A 13415-nucleotide genomic window follows, 5' to 3' on the forward strand; every position below is an offset into this window, starting at 1 on the left:
CACCATGTCATACCCATTATTGCAGTCACCAGATTATTGCAGATTATTGCACAGTCAGACAGACAGACACATTCTTTGTATGCCTTAATTGCAATCAGCGATACTATTGCTCTCGGGTAAAAACTGTTCTTGGACCTGCTTGTCCGGCATTTTATTGTCCTGTATTTTCTGCCAGAGGTCAGCAGTTCAAAGAGTTTATGTCCGGGGTGTGATGGGTCCCTGATGATGTTTTGAGCTTTTTTAAGGCACCTTGCACTGTACAGTTCATCTACGAGGGGAGAGAGCAGCCAGTGTTATTTTGGCAATGTTGACGACCCTCTGGAGTGCTTTCTTTTTCTGACATACTGCACACACATGCAGTATGTCAACACACTCTCTGTTGAGCAGTGGTAGAATGACACAAGCAGTTTTTGTGACAGATGGTTCTTTCTTTCTGGTGCAGTGGGATATGGGTGGCAGTCGTGGGCGGGGGCCCCGGCGACCCAATCCCCGGATGGTGACTCTAGCCATGGGGACATGGAATGTCACCTCGCTGGGGCGGAAAGAGCCTGAGCTGGTGCGGGAGGTTAAGCGGTACCGGCTAGAAATAGTCGGGTTCACCTCCACACACAGTCTGAGCTCTGGAACCCAACTCCTTGAGAGGGGCTGGACTCTCTTCTACTCTGGAGTTGCCTGCGGTGAGAGGCGGCGAGCTGGTGTGGGCTTGCTTATAGCCCCTCAGCTCAGCCGCCATGTGCTGGAGTTTTCCCCAGTGAACAAGAGGGTCGCTTCCCTGCGCCTTTGGGTCAGGGATAGGACTCTCACCGTTGTCTCGGCTTATGGGCCGAACAGCGGTGCAGAGTACCCGGCCTTCTTGGAGTCCCTGGGAGGGGTACTGGAGAGTGCTCCAACCGGGGACTCCGTCGTTCTACTGGGGGACTTCAACGCCCACGTGGGCAGCGACAGTGTTACCTGGAGGGGTGTGATTGGGAGGAACGGCCTCCCCGATCTGAACCCGAGTGGTGTTTTGTTACTGGACTTCTGTGCTAGTCACAGTTTGTCCATAACAAACACCATGTTCAAGCATAAGGGTGTCCATATGTGCACGTGGCACCAGGACACCCTAGGCCGGAGGTCAATGATCGACTTTGTGGTCGTGTCATCTGGCCTCCGGCCATATGTCTTGGACACTCGGGTAAAGAGAGGGGCTGAGCTGTCAACTGATCACCACCTGGTGGTGAGTTGGATCCGCTGGCGAGGGAGGAAGCTGGACAGACCTGGCAGACCCAAACGTATTGTGAGGGTCTCCTGGGAACGTCTGGCGGAACCCTCTGCCAGGGAGATCTTTAACTCCCACCTCTGGGAGAGCTTTGACCAGATCCCGAAGGAGGCTGGGGACATTGAGTCCGAATAGACGATGTTCTCCACTTCCATTGTTGACGCGGCTGTCCGGAGCTGTGGCCGTAAGGTCTCCGGTGCCTGTCGCGGCGGCAATCCCCGAACCCGGTGGTGGACACCGGAAGTAAGGGTTGCTGTCAAGCTGAAGAAGGAGTCCTACCGAGCCTGGCTGGCCCAGGGGACTCCTGAGGCAGCTGACGGGTACCGGCAGGCCAAGCGTGCGGCAGGACGGGCAGTCGCGGAAGCAAAAACTCGGGTCTGGGAAGAGTTCGGGGACGCCATGGAGGAGGACTACCGGTCGGCCTCGAAGAAATTCTGGCAAACCATCCGGCGCCCCAGGAGGGGGAAGCAGACCTCCACCAGCACTGTTTACAGTGGAGGTGGGGAGCTGTTGACCTCAACTGGGGACATCGTCGTGCGGTGGAAGGAATACTTCGAGGTTCTCCTCAATCCCACTGTCACGCCTTCCATAGAGGAAGCAGAGGCTGGGGCCTCAGAGGTTGACCCATCCATCACCCAAGCCAAAGTCACTCAGGTAGTCCGGAAGCTTCTCAGGGGCAAAGCACCGGGGGTGGATGAGATCCGCCCTGAGTACCTCAAGTCTCTGGATGTTGTGGGGCTGTCTTGGCTGACACGTCTCTGCAGCCTCGCGTGGCAGTCGGGGACAGTGCCTCTGGACTGGCAGACCGGGGTGGTGGTCCCCCTATTTAAAAAGGGGGACCGGAGGGTGTGTTCCAACTATCGGGGGATCACACTCCTCAGCCTCCCTGGGAAAGTCTATTCCAGGGTGCTGGAGAGGAGAATTCGGCCGATAGTCAAACCTCGGATCCAGGAGGAACAATGCGGTTTTCGTCCTGGCCGTGGAACACTGGACCAGCTCTATACCCTCCGCAGGGTGCTTGAGGGTTCATGGGAGTTTGCCCAACCAGTCCCCATGTGTTTTGTGGACTTGGAGAAAGCATTCGACCGTGTCCCTCGTGGCATTCTGTGGGAGGTGCTCCGGGAGTACGGGGTCGGAGGCCCTCTGTTAAGGGCTGTACGGTCCTTGTATGACCGGAGCAGGAGCTTGGTTCGCATTGCCAGCAGTAAGTCAGACCTGTTCCCAGTGCATGTTGGACTCCGGCAGGGCTGCCCTTTGTCACCGGTTCTGTTCATTATTTTTATGGACAGCATTTCTAGGCGCAGCCACGGGCCGGAAGGGATCTGGTTCGGGAGCCACTGTATCTCATCTCTGCTTTTTGCGGATGATGTGGTCTTGTTGGCTCCTTCGAGCCAGTCAATCTACGTTCCTACCCTCACCTATGGCCATGAACTTTGGGTCATGACCGAAAGAATAAGATCCCGGATACAAGCGGCCGAAATGAGTTTCCTCCGCAGGGTGGCAGGGCGCTCCCTTAGAGATAGGGTGAAGAGCTCTGTCACCCGGGAGGAGCTCGGAGTAGAGCCGCTGCTCCTCCACATCGAGAGGAGCCAGCTGAGGTGGCTCGGGCATCTGTTCCTGGCATGTTCCGCCGGGAGGAGACCCCGAGGAGGACCCAGGACACGCTGGTGTGACTATGTCACACAGCTGGCCTGGGAACGCCTTGGGATCCTCCCGGAAGAGCTGGAGGCAGTGTCCGGGGAGAGGGAAGTCTGGGTGTCCCTGCTCAGGCAGCTGCCCCCGCGACCCGGCCCTGGATAAGCGGAAGAAAATGGATGGATGGATGGATGGATGGTTCTTTCTGAGAAGTCTCAGAAAGTAAAGTCTCTTCTGTGCCTTCTTGATGGTCACTGAGTTGTTCGCACTCCACGACAGGTCCTCCTCAATCTGGATGCCTAGGAACCTTAAGTAAGAGACCCTCTCCACATAGTTTCTCCCTCATATTCACAAAACGAGCTTCTGTTGTTTGCATCAGGGAAAAAACGACAAATACTGTCAGGATATGACTTGTTCTTACCTTTTTTTTCCAGCCTAGATAACGTCAAACGTTGCGCTGCATGATTACGACTGTGTCGTAAAGCACCAATGTTATGGTTGCAAATTTGACCAGTCGTCCTCTGAGCTAACAGTATGACCCTGTCTACACAAGGGCCTGGACTGAAATCATGCATTTGTTTTCAACTGTCTCTATAACATTTCCACCACTATGGGGACAGATTTTTCAACACAACAAAACCACTTGACAGGCAATGAATATAGATTGTTATCTTCTTAGCTATTTACCTCTGAGTCTCCTTCAGTCTTTTCCTTTTTACTCTTCTTCTTTGGTGTTTCAACACCGTTACTGTTGCCATTCATGTCTGCCTCATCTGTGTGGCCGTTCACTTGGTCCGCTGCCAGCTTGTCTTTTTTCTTTCTCTTCTTCAGTGTTGGTGGTTCCCAGTCTGGGTCCTCCTGCTGTTCTTGGTCCTCCAGCTGCTGCTTCAGCTTCTTGGCCCCTTGTTCTTGACCTTTATTAAATAATAACGTCAAACAGGTTCCAGTTAGAGCAAATACTGAGCAGTGACTCAAGTTCGTGTCCTTTCAGCTGGAGAAAGTAAATAAGTAAGTAGGTAAGTAAAACTTTATTTATATAGCAACTTTTTGACACAGAGATCCAAAGTGCTTTCCAAGAAACAAATAGATAAACACAACAACACACAAAAACACAAACAAAGAGAGCAAGAAGAACAAACATGGGAAGTAAAAAAAAAAAAAGGGAGGGATAAATAAAATAGGCACAACTAGTGTTGCACAGTAAACCGATACTAGAAAGGTACCGCGGTACCCAGCCGTTAAGAACGATACTTTTTCATGTTTTATTAGTATCGGAACTTTATGAACTTAGTGCGACAGCAGGGCAGCGTGTCTGTGTGCAGCTTCTCTCTGCTTCCTCACTGCCTGCAGACAGAGTGGGCGTGGCTTCACGGTGACGGACAGTCACAGAGCAGAGCGACACAGACGTGTTGGCTCTCTTGGTCATTACGGATTTGAAGCATCGTTTACACACGGGCTTTGTGGTGTCCGTGGGCTTGGCCTTACTGTCGGCAACGTAAGCGAGATATTTCCTGATTTCGCTCCGTGCGTCTGCTTTTTCAACAAGCCTAGGACGGTCGGGAGGAGCACTCATGCCACTCTCAGGTGGCAGTCAGGGGTAAAGCTAACTGTTTAACAGTCCCTTGTGGTTCCACACATCTCTGTATGTAAACACAACGCTCACACTGGTAACATGAACTTTACCAGAACATGCGCTGGTGTTCACAAGTATGCTGATCAACAACACCACTTAAAAATTTATCTATTTTAACTCAATCAGTACTGGTAATATAATCATAGCATGTTCATTTTTGTCAATAATTTATAATATATATTGTAATTTATATTATTAGAAAATGGTCTGATTAGAGCACAGACCTGCACCAGGTCTGGGTCATTTGTGTTGTACTTTAGTGCTCTAATGTAGTTGCAGGCTAATAATCCATTGTTTGAACTTTATCGAAATTGCAAATTTCCCCTTTGTGGGACGAATAAAGTATTATCTTATTTTATGAATTGCCAGACTTACAGTCAATGTAATTTATGTTCATTATTTTTATGCTGAATAAAATTATAGTTAATGTGCTGTAAATGTTTTTCTACTACAAGCACTGAGCTTTTAATGGACAATCAGGTTATTTAATAAAAAGAGCAAACAAGACAAATGACCAAAACAAGAAGACACTTGTCTTCTTGGATGCAGAAGCTATAAAGCTGAGCAGCTTTTAGAAAAATATATATTTTTATTTTGACTTTCGAAGTGTTTTAATTAATAAAAAGAAATAAATCATTTTAAGTTTCACATTCTGTCATCTGATATTTTATTCCATTACTTTTGATGATGTTCTAGTTTTCTGCCGTGGTATCGTTTCAGTATCGGTATCGAGATATTTTAGGCAGGTATCATACCGAAGTCATAATTTTGGTATCGTGACAACACTAGGCACAACAGATGAGAAAACAAACAAGGAAATAAAAAAAAAAGGCTTGCCTGTAGAGGGGGGTTTTGCGCAGCCGCTTAAAACTGTCCACAGATTCAGTGAATGGGGAAGACTATTCCACAATGTTGGGGCTAAAACAGCAAAGACATGGACTTCTTTGGTTTTTTATAGATAAAGCGTGGAACGGATAAAAGGTCAAGATCTGAGGAGCAGAGAGGCCGAGGAGTGGAATGAGGAACAAGGAGATCTGAAATGTAACTGGGGGCAAGGTCATGAAGTGCCTTATATGTAATCAGTAAGAACTTATAATTGATTTTAAATTCTACAGGAAGCCAATAAAAGGATGCAAGAACAGGAGTAATATAGGACCGACAACTGGTTAAAAGTCTGGCGGCTGCATTTTGGACTAATTGTAATCGGTTTAACGAAGCCTGACTGAGGCACGTGTAGACAGAGTTACAGTAATCTAGACGGGAGAAAATGAAGCTGTGAATCAATTGCTCCAGATCACTGGAGGACAGGGATCTTTTTGCTACATTTTGTAGCTGCAGGAAACAGGACTGGACAAGTTTTGTAACCTGAACGCAAATGTCATATGTTGGTCGAAGATGAAAATTTCTAGTTTGTCGTTATCACATAGTTTGACAAACATCTTATAAATAATTATAAATGGTTAGAAGTGGCAAGCTAGAATGTGCCAGTTGTTAAGAACATAACATTAGATTTGTTACATCATTATTTGAATGATATGAAAGTAAAAATGATTTATTGTTTGTAAATATAAAAAAAACCTGTCAATTCAACACCAAGTGGTGACTTTATTCAGATTTCTTGTAATTATTTTAATTACCACTGAATTAATGAGTCCAAAGTTGAAGCACTGATCTAACCAGACATCATTTTAGAAAATTTCAATGTCCGTATAATAATTTGACTGAACTAATTGAAAGTTTAGTTCATCATATTTTGATTTTAATTAAACAAGTACACCTAATTACAGAGGATCTGTTTCACATTATTATTCATATCTTTAGACACTACATAGAGTAAACAATTAATCAAAGCATATATAAACAGTTGAGTATTTCAATTTAGTCTGGACCTGGGAGATGGTATTTTATATCATACTTGAATTTTCGCTCTTACTGCAAGAGGAGCATGAGTTTGCAAAGTTTTGAAATGAAATGGCAGTTTTTTTGTTTGTTTGTTATATTTTTTGACGGTACTAAATGTGATCTTTTATCAGTTGCATGAGGGTTGAGTTTTATTATGAGGCAACACCCCCATAAGACACAAGAGAAATAGCATGTATGGGCCAATGGGCCAAAATACTGGTAAACTGTCCTATCTTGTGAAAAATAATTACAAATTCTCATCTAGGACCACAGAATGAAAGCCTGATAATACGGGGTCCATGATTTAATGCTGTAATGACAGTAGGATGAAAAAAAATATTTGTAATGGTATATAATATGTACAACGGTTGTACATGTCTGTCTGTCTGTAATATACACAGTGTATTGTAGTTATATAATTATAACAGCCAAGGTTAAGATTTAATAGGAAAAACAATAACATACACCAAACAGTGTGCAATATGCATATACAGCCAAAATGATCCAAATGGTATTTAGAAAAACAAAACAAAACAAAACAAAACAAAAACTGTTACATGAGGGTTAAAATACATTAAAACAAATAGAAAGACATCAAAAAATGAAACAATGCAACAAGTAGAAAAAAGAAAAATAAGCTAGAATAGAACAGTTTCAAAGAAGACAAGACAATAGAAGTTACAGAACAGTTCAAGATATTGATCAAAGCCTTAAAAATTGCTTCAACGAAAGGTAGCTGGCAAACACAAGGGTCTTCATCCTTGATTTCAAAGAAGAGAGAGTTGGAGCGGACCTGCTGTTTTCTGGGAGTTTGCTCCAGATATGCGGTGCTTGATAACTAAACTCTGCAAACAATGAATACTGTTGTACCTCATGAGAATAATTATTGTAAAAATCAGAGTGATGAGCAGTAAGGAATGTGTGTCAGAGATACTGAAAGCTCAGCTGAACATGGTTAAAAATGTTTTATCTTCTCATCTAATAACCTGACACACACTGCCTCTCTAATGAGGATATTGCAGTGAACATCCAAACACCAATGTCTGTTACTGCCCAGCAGGTGGTGCACTCTTTCTTTACACTTGAAATATGCTTTCCGTTTGCATGTGGGAGGCCTTCTGATGATGTATTCCACTCAGTACCATCACTGGCAGGGCCGCCCCTGGCCGAATTGGGGCCCTGAGCAGAAATTTATTTTGAGGCCTCCGCCCATTACAAAATGACTGTATCACGAAATGCCATTTAGGTTTAAAACCTTTATTAGCAGGAACAAATCAAATAAACAGCCTCTTTCAACAATGGAGGGGAAGTCTGACACAACCTTAAAAGGCCCTCGCGCACAAATTCAACCCAGTCGACATCTGATAGGTGTGCTGGCAACAGAGCAGGATCAACTGGTTGTGCACTTGGAGCAGTGATAGCATCTGTAGCTGAAGAGATGTTGCTTGATGGCCCTGGTGACGTACTGGGTGCCGGCTCCGTGTCACCCTTAGTAACAAACTTCAGCATTGACCCTGTTATGACAAGAAATCAATCATACAAGCAGATTATCAAGATTTGTTTTGGTCTTAATGGTACATTTCACAATGAAATTAATGTAAATACTAGCCTCACAAAGATTAAAATGCAATTAATGCTAATACGACTACAATAGTTATATTCATTATGATTTGATTTGATGATATTTCTATTTTTAAATATTTTTATATACTTATTTTTACATTTTGTACTTAGGTTCTATATTCCTACACTTTAAATTTCTCCACTGTGGGTCAAATAAAGGATTATCTTAATTTATTTGATCTTATCCAATCTTATGAATTAAAGTCACCAAGAGATGTTGATATTTTACCTCCATAAAAATAGCCCAAAATTTCTATTGCTAGCATAGATTGATAGGCTATAAACCTGAGCCAACGTACGACCACCAACTGGTCAATTAACCAGCGCTGATTGGTCTAATGCTGTGTGCTGTCAATCATTGCGGCAACGCGTGCTGTGTCAGATTACTCTTTTGTTTTTTTCTCTCACCTGCCTCGGGCTGACTCAAGAGAATGTGTCCCCTTGCGCAAAATGGGGCCCCCCATGGATCGTGGGGCCCTACGCACAGCGCGTGTTCTGTGTGTAGGGAGGGGCAGCGCTGACAACTGGGTTGCTAAGTCTGTTAGTCTTTACACTTCAAGTCCAACCTTTATTCATGTTTTGGGTGCATGTTTGTAAACTGCTCTGTAGATCACATTTTATGCATTCTTCAAATAAAAAAAACTCCTGATGTAAATTTAAGTTGGTTGGCAATTTAACTTGTTTTTACAAACCTTTTTAACCATATTGTTTAAGCCGAGCCGTAGGCAGGATTCTAGAAATACTGAGGTGATGCATCGAAGCCCTGCTAGGCTCCCCCGCAAGAATAATTTCAAGACTATAGCATGAATCTATGCAGTTTATTGCATTTTCAAAATAACAATAATCACTTCAAAAGTTATGTCAGTGCCAACACAAAGATGAATATTAGGGTGGCCAGCCATTGTATCAGGGTGGCCATTGCACATGGAGGACACCAAAAACATGAACTCATATGGTAGCTACAACCTTGAATATATTATGTGTGTCATGTGAAGGACAAGTAGGCCCCTGATTCAAAAATGCTTTCAGTGCTTTTCCACTTTAGAAGTCCTTTTCAGTGTCCCCAATTGTAGCCATGAACCTGCATTTAAGCAACAATCTTGTTTTTCTGAAAAATAGATTCTGTTCATGCAAATTATTACTCTGTTTACATTTTAGCAGATGCTTTTGCCCAAAGCAGCTTACAGTAAATCATACAAGCATTCATACACTGATGGCTGTCATGCAAAGTGCCAACCAGCACTTCAGGAGCAGTCTGGGTTCAGTATCTTGCCTATGGACACTTTGACATGCAGTCCAGGGAATTGAACCAGCAACCTTCTGATAACAAGACACTGGCTCTACCACTGAGCCACAGCATAGTTCAGGTTTAAAGCCAAGATGAAACACTGTACAACAAAGTGCATACAGTCTAAGCCTGAACACATCAAGGAAACATGTGCCATCATTTGATTACCTTATAACTTATAAATGGATGAAGTGGCACAATTTACAGTCCGTTATTCAAATGTCTGCTGTAAGAGAACGGAGCCTCCATCTCAGAATCACAAGACAACATGTTAGAATATCTGTGCCAACTAGGGACACTGTCACTATATCCTGAGATAATGCGCATTGGGATATATTTAGATGAATTACTGTGACAAATTCACCTAAAAATGCAAAATCTCTGTCAGTATTCTGTGAACAAAAATCCTTCATACAGTACAATCCAAAAATACAGAAAAGTACAAATGTAACAAAAAGGATCAGATGATACACAATAAACACAGCACACACTACGTCGAGACATTACAGAACATTCAAGGCAAAAACACACTTCTTAACTAATTTTCATGTTCAACAACAGGACGTCTTCCATACATAAAAGCAAAGAGGGCCTTTGGCATTGCTTGGCACAACTGTGGCCTGTAACTGAATTTTGCAATCTTCTGCTACAGTCTAATTGTCAACTGTGTACCATATATTCATAAAACAAATATGGCTTTGAGTCCAGGAGGTTGTATTTTGACTAAACAACATGAACGCTGCAGCACAATTGGGTGGACAGCCCCATCTCAGCCTCATCACAGTAAAGTATGGACAGATAATCTTGAGTAATGTCATCCAAAAGTTATGCTGTGAGATATTTATATCTTTACACATTTAGCAGCAAACCATGTTGAACAAAACATATGTGAATTTTTTATGATACTTTTAACCAGATTTACAGCAATATTTGTGAACTTTGTGGCTTTAATGTTAAATCTAAATAAAAACTCTAAATCTAAATGTTAAATATTGAATCTAAATGTTAAATCTAAATACAAATGTTGAATTCAAATATGAATGTTACACTTAAATCTAAATGTTAAATCTAAATGTATATATAAAATGTTAAATCTAAATGCTAAATGTTAAATAAAAATGTTAAATTTAATGCTAAATGTAATTTAAATGTTAAATATAAATATAAATGTTGAATTCAAATACAAGTGTTACATTTAAATATAAATGTTAAATCTAATTGTAAATATTAAATGTTGAATCTAAATGCTAAATGTTAAATCTAAATGTCACGGGTGAAACCAAATACTTTGCAGATTTGCAAATCTACACTGCCTGTCACCTGAAGTACCAAAATAAGCAGGGAGGTTGCTAGGAGAGGGGGAGCTGGAGTCAAACCTGTTGAAAAACAGGTTTGACTCAACTGCCAGTTGTTCATTTCTCTCACCTGTTCCTCCACCTTTCCCCTGAGGCCAGTAGTCCGGTTTTCTCCTTTAGTTGTCCTTACTCTCCCTTATGTTGTGGGAGTGGCCTCATCATTTATAAAATGTTGTTTGTTCTGCTGGGCTCATTCTATGAATATCTGTGTCAATGGACAGGATAGGACAGGATATAGCAGGGTAGTGTGGGACACGTCAGCTAGCTACCCTTCCATAATCAGAGGGGCCAACAATATATGACTGTACTCAGGGTATTATTTATGCTGAACTCGCCTTGGTTCAGTGACTACCACATTTTAAATACAATTTAAAACCAAATTTAAAACAGAGTATATGTACATGCAGATGTTTTGCAATTCACAAGTTTGTCTGTGATGTTTTGATGTCATGATGTTTCCTACTTCACCTTAAAGTCCATTCTCAGAGTATGTGTCCATCATACATGTGTGTGCTCAATACTGGACCTGAAATGGACCTTATTATGTCCTCCACCTAGTTAGTTGCTGGTTATCCCATTGGCTTCGAAAGAACCTGCAATGTCTCATTGCCTCTTACCCCGCCTCTTACGGTTTTTTTCGATTGCTAAGGCGCATTGGTCGAAACTGAAGCGACATGTTCAAAACTCTTAACACAGTCTGCATTTCCATCATGCAGCTCAGCTCAACAGTTAATCTCATGCCCAATGTGTGAGTGTGTCTCACCAACAAAACACTTCATACTTGTCTCAAAAGAAGCTCATTCAACAAAACACTAGCACATTGTCTCACTTTGGAAACGCACACAATCACTCTTAACAAACGGAACGACAAAATACTAACAACAAACAACATTACATCAAATACATCTCATATTTCAAGTTAGAATGATTTTTGTCAGGTAAATCAGTATTTTATAAAGGATCTTTTGCACTTTAATGGTTCTAAATTATTGTACATGCTGTAATATATTGCAACAACACTGAATCAGGAATGCAGAGATTTATTCAAGAACATTTGTGCTTTTGCATAAGTACTTCAGGACCATACAAAAAATAAAGATTACGTAAACAGAATAATGCAGAATCTCAGAATTCCAGGGGTAGAATACAAATTACAGTAAGAGATAAAACTAAAAAACAACACATGAATACTGTAATATTCAGACCCTGTCATCTACATGTTTTCCTTGAAGTCACATCTTATATCTTCTCTGGCAAGGCACCTAGGGTAGAATCTTCTCGAATGTCTGATCCATCCCTGCAGGCTTCGGGAGAAACATCTCCACAACCAGCATTCATTGCATCCAGCAAGGAGAGCTGGTTGTGTGGAGAGCCTTCCTCTCCTGGCTGCTCTTCTCTCTGTACCAACTTCACCTGCTGCTCTTTGATCCATACTTGCACAGGAAAAAGAATCAGAAGCCACTCCTTTTGTATATGCTTTCTAATGAGGCAGATCACAGATCACCTGAATCAGTTTTCAACTGAAAACTACCATCAGCTGTATGGAATTGCATCTTCGTTTTATTTATTTTTATTGTCAATATTTTGATATAATTTTCAATAGATTTCAATGTGGCTGCAGCAGAAATTCACAGTATTTTTTCCCCTATCATTCTGTTTTGAGTGTGTTTTTAACAGTTTTGAACAAAGTGTGTTAGCATTTGAAAAATGTGCAGTTAAAGCATAGTGTTTTGCAGATGTGAACTAGTGAATGAGAAAAGACTTCATCCATTTCGGTGACTGTGGTCACTGAATGCACTTCGTCTGAAAGCAATGAAAAGTGAGACACAGTTTAGCCCACATGCATTTCTGTGCATTTCTTAGCAGACTGTGCTAAGAGTTTTGAACATGTCGCTTCAGTTTCGACCAATGCGTCTTAGAAAAAAACTGTAAAATGAGATTTTCAATGAGCACAGTGAAGATTTACTCCTTTTAGCAATAAATGTGAAAACAAACCTCTACACAGACATCATTCTACACAATGGGGCTCAAGCATTTGACTGTAGGAAAAAGAACCTGATAGGTGTGGTTACGAATGTCACATGTCTGGTATTTTTTAATGAATCCGGCTGGGCAGGATGAGCCTGGTGGATTAGTTCAGCTCTCTCCATCCTGGATGTTTGTGGGTTTTGTTCACTGTTGCCAACTCCTCCTTCTAAAAGTCACTAGAAGTCATTTTAAGACGTCAGCACTGGAATTGTAGGAGCTAAGCCAACGCTTTAAGCTACTGAGTTGCTTCCGACCAGATGATTTGATTGACGCGCTAATAAACTCCCTTGTGATTGATTCACGCTTCGGCACAGTTTCTCAGTTTATCCATTTATTGTCCTTTACGTATGTTCTTTTAATGATCAAGTATAATAGTTCTCCTTTGTAACAAAACAATGGGTGAGCGGTCAAACACTATTTACCCATCCGGGAGGAAACACCTGCCCGGCCAAAAGGTTGGTTCCTACAACAATTAACAATTAACAATTGTGCCAGTTACAACAGTGACACCTGATAACATAAATTACATTGTAAACAATATCATGGCTTCTACAGGTTTCGTTTTTTGTAACTGAACATCTAGTAGAGACATGTGGAGACATGTAGAGACATGTACATATTGGCAAGAGAAGACAGATGGATTGAAAGAGGAGTAAAGAAATCCATCCATGTCAAATTGGAATGATTATCTTC

This window comes from Sparus aurata, chromosome 4 (assembly GCF_900880675.1).
Source record: "Sparus aurata chromosome 4, fSpaAur1.1, whole genome shotgun sequence".
In the NCBI taxonomy this organism is placed as follows: Eukaryota; Metazoa; Chordata; class Actinopteri; order Spariformes; family Sparidae; genus Sparus; species Sparus aurata.